We start from the raw sequence: 9208 nt of genomic DNA on the forward strand, positions 1-9208 counted from the left end.
TTTTTTTTTTTTTTTTTTTTTTTTTTTTTTTGGAGATGGAGTCTCACTCTATTGCCCAGGCTGGAGTGGCGCAGTGGTGCCATCTGAGCTCACTGCAACCTTCACCTCCCAGGTTCAGGCATTTCTCCTGCCTCAGCCTCCCAAGTAGCTGGGATTACAGGAGTGTGCCACCACGCCCAGCTAATTTTTGTATTTCTTAGTAGAGACGGGGTTTCACCATGTTGACCAGGCTGGACACAAACTCCTGACCTCAAGTGATCCACCCACCTCAGCCTCCCAAAGTGCTGGGATTACAGGTGTGAGCCACCACTCCCAGCTGAGACTAAGTCTTAATCAGGTAAAAAGCTGGACCAATCCCAAAAGAAAGGACTAGCATTTCCCAGTTCTGCCGTATGAGCTCCCATGACATAGGAATCCATGAAAAGCAAACACTTGAGATTTTTCCTCATAATAACAAAGTATAGAAATGACGACCCCAACAGTACTAATTGAAGTACTCAGCTGGTTATCACCTGAGGTGGGGGAGCAGACATCTTTAGAAATTATGGAAAATCATCATAGTGGCACAGAAAATAGCAAGGAGTAGACTAGTGTTTGCTAACCTGCATTTTATAACCACCCAGGGGTACCTAGAGATATTCTGAGGGTTTATGTTGTTATGGATGTTGAAGTTTTGCTTTCATTTTTTATTTTATTTTATTTTATTTATTTTATTTTTTTGAGACGGAGTCTCACTCTTATTGCCCAGGCTGGAGTGCAATGGTGCGATCTCGGTTCACTGCAACCTCCGCCTCCTGGGTTCAAGTGATTCTCCTGCCTCAGCCTCCTGAGTAGCTGGAATTACAGGCATGAGCCACCATGCCCGGCTAATTTTTTGTATTTTTAGTAGAGACAGGGTTTCACTATGTTGGCCAGGCTGGTCTCGAGATCCTGACCTGATCCACCCGCCTCGGCTTCCCAAAGTGCTGGGATTACAGGCATGAGCCATCGCGCTCGGCCTCATTTTGATGTTTTTAAAAGATAAAATAATTAGGTAAAGCTTTTTATGTTTAAAAAAAGAAAAGAAAAAAGAACAGTTTGAACATTTGCAGCTCTTATCATTGGTAATTTTAAGGTATGTAGTTGTTTTTCACTGAGCTAAATGGTGTTGACCAACAATTACACCATTTTGACTTGACTTATTTTTTCTTCACATATTGCATAAGTTATACTTTAACAAAACAGGATAAAGATAGGAAGCATGAGAAAAGCAAGAAATTAATGACCATGAAAAGGATAAGCCTCTTAGAGCCTAAAAGATTGATATCTTCTAGATTCATATATTGATCTACTTGATCAAATTCATATCTTCTAGATTCATGCATCAGTAGATAGAAACCCCCGAAGTTGGTGATCAGCAGTTTCCCAGTAAGATCTCAGGAGTCGGGCAAGTGGGCTTGAGCGTGCGCACTAAGAGGCAAAATTGTATATGTAAGTGGTGTGTGGCCTTCCTCTAGGAACACTTGGGTAGTAAGGGAAAAACACCTCAAATTAGTGTGCATACAACTTCAGTAAACACACTGCACATGTTACAGTAGGTAGCTAGTAAAACATGAGCAAGGCAGGAGAATGCTGCCTTGATCTATCTGATCATAATTTTTAAAGAACTCATTGGGGTGTCTCTATCACATCCACTCCCACTGCTCGATAAAGGAAATTCTGTGTTGATTTAGTTAATTTGGCTTTTGATTTATTACAGATAATAAGAACTATCCATAAATGAGTTATTTGCAGAAATATGTTGCAAATAGAAGCTCAGAATTCTTTTATTAACTTGTCATTTGGAAAGAAACACAAAAACAGTAAAAACAAAACCGCTAGCTTTATTTAAAGTGAAAAAATTCAAGCATTCCAAACAATCGAGTCATGAAACCATCTTAGAAAATCTATTTTGATGCTGGAACACCTGTTAAATTCTAATCTCTGTTTCAACAACCATACAATCCTCAAACAAAATAAGATCTGATATCCTTTTACAATGTAGTTTGCTACAGAATTCATTCAAAGTCAACTAAGTAGTGTTTCTGCCCTTTTCTAAAGGAGAAAAAATGGTATTTCTTTTTTACTTATAATGTGATTACTACTGATCACTTTGAAATTATTTTATTATATACAATATATCTAAGTCTTTTAAAAAATAAAATCACTTTTTATGATATGCCATGAGGAAATAATGAAGTTATTTATTAACCTGATGAAGGATTTGTGATACATTGCTCTATGTAATAGAAGTTTGTTGTTTTTGTTCATTATTCATCAGCATTGTTTTCTCTCTTTCTGGCTGCACTGGCTGGAGTTTCCTCTGTTTACTACCCTCTCCCAATTAAAGTCCCATATGGCTTAAGTGAAGCTGGACTGACTCTGCCTTATTGATGGGGCACCCTGACCCAGACCAAGAAAATCTGGACATGGAATGCCCTGACCTCAATGGTTGGTTCAGAACTAGACCATGACCTACACTGAGCTCATGACTTTTACTGCAACCAGTAGAATAAAGAAGCTCACTTTTGGCTGGAGCCACCAACATGGAAAGACATAAGCTGGATTTACCTTCGCACTGCATAAGAAGAGTTGCCCTAGAAGAAAGCAACACAGAGAAAACCAGAGCCAGGTGATGGATAGATACAGATTACTGATGACATGTTTGAGCACCTGGATCTAGCTGCTACTGAACTCTGTTGGATTTCACTGCTGGAATTCTCAATTATGTCAAGCAATAACTTGATAGATGACTTTGAGTAAATGATTTTCTCTGAATTTCAATACTCTCATCAGCCAAAGTAACAAATAGAGAGAAGCTCTCTGAAAGAAAAAGATGTTTACTTGGAATAGAGCATTGCAATGGGAATACTCATTCCATAGTAAATGATTTGCGTATTCAGAGGAAGACAGAGCTTTTTAAAGGAAAAAATAATGAAGAGGATGACATAATTGTTTTGAAATAATTATACTTCACTACAAACGTCAATAATAAGGGTAATGCCAGTCTGAGGTTGGACAGGCAGTTGGTAAGCAAATGTCCTTGCAGGAGTATTATTTTGTATTAGGTTGCAATGGCCTTTGTGCAAGGTTGTGGGTTTTGTACAACGTTTTTATTATCAGGCATAAAAGCGTGAGAACCCTCTTTTCATGGCTTTCCCTGGCTTTATATGTCAAGAGTATTTTTTAACATTAATGACTCTATTTTGATTCTGACAACTGTTACATCCTCATCTATAAAATGAAGGCATGAGATAAGATGACTGCCTAAGACCTGTTTCAAATCTCACATTCTTGGTATTGCAATTGACCATTCATTAGTGGCTCCATGTTTATGTTCATCGGTGCCTATTCCTTTGCCTCCTGGCACACAGACGATATATATTTCCCTGCCTCTTTTGCATCTAGATGTAGACATATGACTGACTTCTCTCTGGTGAAATGTGAGAAGTGGATTTGTGTCATTTTCAGACCAAAGTAGTTAAGTCATGAGTGTGCCTTGCCTGTGGCTCCGTTCTGCCCAGCTGAATGGAGAGGACATTGAGCATTTAGAGGAAGAAGGAGCCACAAAATGGAAAGTAAGGATGCTGGCCAGGGGTACTCTTACTGGACTGTGATGGGAGTGAGAAGTAGCCTTGATTCTGTTTTACCACTGTAATGTTAGGGTTACCCGTTAATGCCTCTAACTTAACCTAAGAGGCTATATAAGTTGATGGTGGTTAGAGAGAGATGATAGAGCAAAGTAAACTTGGATTCCAATTTAGGGAGCTCTCTGCCACCTACATGGATATGTGTTTCTCAACCTGCAGGTGAAATTCATATTCCCTTGACTTATTCCATCTTCCTGGAATTCCTATTGCTCCATAATAATTTCCATCAGAGTTTTTAAAAGTCCTGGTTTTCACAGTTTTCTTTCTCCCCAAATGACTTCATTTCTTTTTCCACTTCATCCTAAAGCAGAAGGAACTTGGAAATCGAGTCATATTTTTAAAATCTGGCTGTTGGAACTTGTCCAAAATCTTTGATTAGCCTGAACCCGTACTATCACCTCTCAAGCTCTCTTTTGTTATAAGTCATATCTTGCACTTTTGGAAGTGAATATTTTCCCTCCATGCCCACAAATTTTGGTGCTAGACAAGAATAAAATATGGTAATTTCCTGACATTGAGTTTGTTAAATTATGCACTGATGAGGCTTCATATTTCTTCTTCTAATTAGAGGGTAAGATTTGAGTAATAGCAAGTAAATTGCTGCAACATGTCTAAACGTATTATTTTATTTTGAATGACACCCTAGTAATAAAAAGGACTAGTTTCACAACAAATCTTTTATCTTTAAAGGTCAAAATATTATATATTTTTGAAAGCTTTCCTACCTGTGAAACATATTCTGGGAAATATAATACCCTGCCTTATGGGGAAAATAATTAGCAAGGGATATGGATGCTGTCTATCAAAGGATTATTAAAGTATGAAGGATTACACAAAAGAGCTTTTCCTTTGCATTTGCTAAATTGTACAAGTAGAATTTCATCAAATACATGGGAAACTGAAGTAGATAACTGCCAGAGTAATTCATCAAATAAGGGCAAGAATACTTAGGGTCATGATATAGGTTGCCAGTAACATCTTTGATTAAGTTAACACGAACATTTGCCCTTGAGTTCCATAAAAATGAGGATGCTATATATAAAACAATCTTTGTAAATTTTTTGTTTAGGGTCAGAGACTCGGCAAGATGATTAGATGATCTCTCAATACCCCTTCAATTATGACTAAATTAGGATTCACTTTTTGTTATCTATAAAGAGAGCAAAGATGTTCAGTGCTATTTATTTTGTCAACTGAAATTGGGTCCCTTTAAAAATTCTACCCATGGGGTGGGGCACAGTGGCTCATGTCTGTAACCCCAGCACTTTGGGAAGCTGAGGTGGGAGGATTGTTTGAGCCCAGCAGTTCAAGATTGGCCTGGGTAACATAGGGAGACTCCATTTTTATTTAAAAACATTTTTTTCCAGTTTCCTAAATTGGAATCCAAGTTTGCTTTGCTCTGTCATCTCTCTCTACTCACCATCAACTTAATATAGCCTCTTAGGCTTAGTTAGAGGCATTAACGGATAACCCTAACATTGCAGTGGTGTAACAAAATCAAGGTTATTTCTCACTCCCATCACAGTCCAATAAGAGTACTCCTGGCCAGGCAGCCTTCTACTGTCCATTTGGTGCTCTTCTTTCTTTTAGATCCTCAGATTCCTCTCCATTCAGCTGAGCAGAATGGAGCCACAGGGAAGGCACACCCATGACTTAACTTCTTTGGCCTGGAAATGACACAAATCCACTTCTCACATTTTACCAGACAGAAGTCAGTCATATGTCTACATTGAGATGCAAAGGAGGCAGGGAAATATATATAGTCTGTGTGCCAGGAGGAAAAGGAACAGGCGCTGATTAACATGTTATATAGACTCTGCTTCACTGCCTCTCTCTCTCTTTCTCTCCTTCTATTATCCTTACAGAAGCAATATTGCAGAAACGTTAAGATGCAGAGTGAAGTATGCTCTAGCATCAGACTGCCAGAATTCAAATTCAGGATCTGCTCTTGGTAGCTATGCGATCTCAGGCAACCATGTGAGCTTTCTGTATATGCTTCTCTGTAAAACAGGAATAATACAAGTACCTTCTCATAGCATTTTTGTGAATAGCAAATAAATGAATGCCCATAAGGAACTTAGAATATGCCTGGAACTTAGTTTCTTCTCAATATCTGTATCATTCAGAATTCTGCGTTGCAACAGAAACAATTTTGTTGACTTAAGCAAAAAGGAGTTTATGAAGGGGACCAGGAGGTCTTCAGAAATAGGCTTAGAAAACAAGCAAAAAGCGAGCAACGTCTAGAGGGCCAACCTCAGGAACCAGAGCAATTCTCCCAGCAGACCAGATCCATTTATAGATTCACAGGTCACTTCTGCTGCTGCATTCCTCCAATTGCTACCACACCCTGGAACACTTATTCAAATTCCAACAAGAGAGTGTCTCGTTAGCCAAGCTGAAGTTGATTGCCTGCCCCTGAGCTAGAGAAAATGAATTTGGTTCCACTTGCTTCCCAGGTCCCAGGAATGCACACAATGGCACATTTCTAACAGGAGAAGAAGTTTTGTCATGGTACCTTACCATGACTGGATACTGGATAACCAAAATAATAATAATAATAATAACTATTCATTATATGATCCATCTCCCCATCCATCCACTTATCCCCCCCATCCATCTATTCATCCATTCATCCTTCCACTCACACAGACATACATACATATTTGCCAATAAACACACATCACCAGATTTCAATCAAGTTCTTTATATCCAAGCGCCCATAAAAAATGAGACTTTCAGAGACAGCTTTTATGGACCTAATTCTCCCCAAGGCTTATGTCTCCCTGAGCAGTAGATAAAAAAAATATTGCAGCCTGAAAAGAATTGACTTGAAAGAATTAGAGCCCCTGCCTAGATGCCTAACATAATACAAAGGAGTTGACTCCAGCCCCAGGGTGAATGGGATCTTACATTTTATAAAGCAAGATGTTTGTTATGATAACAGGACAAAATGGCTTTGGTCAAATCTCAAATCTACTGCATCTAAAGCAAGAATGTCACTCTCAAATTCAGATTAAAAATTTATACAAAATGCAAACAGTGTGTACAAATTCTGCTTAAAATTCTCTTTACAGAACCAAATGAGTTGCCATTGCTACTAAGCTCCTGTTCTACCTGAGCCGTATTTAACACTTTGAGCAGAGTTTAAGTCTTTCTTCTGGAACTAATAACCTCATTTAATTTGTAATTTCCGTATGAGAACTGACTCAAATTTTTTTCTTAAATCACATTATACTTCAGTAAAATTCCAAATTAGCCCTTGGGATCCCCTATTATGACAGCCCCCAAAAAAGATTCTGTATTTTAAAGGAGTTCATAGTTTTGGCATTTTAATGTCATGTTTTTCAGGAATCATAATTCAGTCACCAAAATGTGCTATAATGCAGTTGTAACGGACACACTCTTGCATCTACCTCCCACCCCTTACTGTTGTAAGGGGTGCAAGGCACCATACTAAGATATTTACATAAATCAGTTCATTCAGTCCTCACAACACCTATGACATAGGCTTTTTTTTCTTTTCCATTTTATACATGGGAAAATTGAGACCTGCAACATAAGCTACTTACCTAACTTCACACATGTAAATGATGACACAGGAAATCAAAGCCAGTAGTCCTAGTCTAGAATGTATGCTCAACCACTATACAGCCTTGCAGATCCATTTTTCTGTCTCTCTTTAACAGAGTTGGTTCGTTGGCAGCCATGACTGGTATATTTGTCCTCATTATCTTGATTAGTATTATCAAGGTTGGATGCCTCATCCAAGGACCAACTGGGGTAGTTCTACTGGAAATCTGGAATTGAGATTAACAGATTGCTGTTTAGTCTGTGTTATCTTCAAAACATGGATGAGATATAATCTGAGAAGTGTTTGGGCAGACATAGTCTCCAAATCTGAGAAGTGTTTGGGTAGACACAGTCTCCACATGATATGGGGCTGAGTAATAGGAAAATCTGAATGGCATACAGCAAAATAATTAACAAGACATGCCAAGAGGAGCTTTGCATATTTCTTACACCATTTTTTAATTTGTTTAATTAGCAGTTGGCAAAACAAGGATTTAATGGCAACCTCAACGGTAATAGCACTATTAGAGACATCCCATCCCAGATTTTCATAGGTACAACTATTTCAGCACACAAGAAAATCTGTAGAATCTCATAAATTAGACAATACTGCCAGAACATGTACCTGTTATTTGCTTTGCTATTGTGCTTCTAATTGACATTTTTAAGCACTTTACTTAATTCATGTTAGCAGCCCCAGAAGTATCTTACTTGTAGGTTATTTTTCTGAATAAAGTACTGGTACTTAATTCATTCTTTTTAAGGGTGTCCTTTTAAAATAAGGTGCATTTTTCTATATGATAGAACTTTGTCAGTGGCTTCCAATTTTTTTTTTTAAGTTTTTTTGACTGTAAGTTTATTCAATGCAAAAGAATCCTTTCTGATTTTACTGAGGTAGCTAAACACGTCCATGACCAAATCTGCCTCTAAACTGGAATTTGGTTGCTGACCCAGCCCCAGCCTCGGCTTTTTCATCGGGACCAGGAGGCAGGGCACTCCATCTGTAGGAGTGCTGTGGCACAGGAAACTCTCAGCTTCCACTCTTGTGAGTCTTACAGGTCGCTCACTCTCCAGACCTTTAGGCTGAGGCCTGCCAGTCTCTGGATTGCTGCGGCATAGAGTGACAGGCACAGTCTCCGGGGACACATGAAGGTAATCACGGAGATAGTGGATACCCTTATTGGTAAGGTACCAGTAGAAATGTCTCCAGGCAAAATGTTCCTTCTTGTAGCCTCGGGACTTGAGAGACTGCATGACCTTCATGACTTGAAGGTTAGCCGCATTCTTGTCTGCCAGCTTCAGGTGCTTAGGGATGTGGACATCCTTCTTGACCACCACGACTCCTTCCTTAAAAAGGAGTTCATAAACGACAATGCGGTTCTTCTTAGGCATCAACATCTCGGCGGCTGTAGGGTCCAGGGCTGGGATTTTTATAATTACGTTTAAGTATTATAAACATTAAGTTAAGAAAATACTACCCATGCTCTTGTTGGCTTTTCAGTAGTTGAAATCCCTCATAAACCTGGCTGCATTACTTCCTTTGAGTCCTAGGATTTGTCTCTATACCTGTACAATGTATTTCCCACTGTGTTTAAGATCACAGGAATTGCTTGCTTTTCTTTCTTTCTTTCTTTCTTTCTTTCTTTCTTTCTTTCTTTCTTTCTTTCTTTCTTTCTTTCTCTCTCTCTCTCTTCTCTCTTTCTTCTTTCTTTCTTTCTTTAGTATTTTTATATTTTTGAGACAGGGTCTCACTCTGTTGCCCAGGCTGGAGCGCATTGGTGTGACCACAGTTCACTGCAGACTTGACATCCCAAGCTCAAGCGATTCTCCTGCCTCAGCCTCCTGAGTAGCTGAGACCATAGGTGCACACTACCACGCCTGGCTAATTTTCATATTTTTTGTAGAGATGGGGTCTCACCACGTTGCCTAGAGTGGTCTCAAACTCTTGGGCTCAAGCAATCCTCCTGCCT

At 39.0% G+C, this 9208-nt stretch overlaps 1 pseudogene; it reads right to left on the reverse strand.

Annotated features, from left to right (window-relative positions):
* Nucleotides 1–8072: 8072 nt before the first annotated feature.
* LOC112619328 lies at nucleotides 8073–8775 on the reverse strand (annotated as a pseudogene).
* Nucleotides 8776–9208: the final 433 nt, after the last annotated feature.

This window comes from Theropithecus gelada, chromosome 2 (assembly GCF_003255815.1).
Source record: "Theropithecus gelada isolate Dixy chromosome 2, Tgel_1.0, whole genome shotgun sequence".
In the NCBI taxonomy this organism is placed as follows: domain Eukaryota; kingdom Metazoa; phylum Chordata; class Mammalia; order Primates; family Cercopithecidae; genus Theropithecus; species Theropithecus gelada.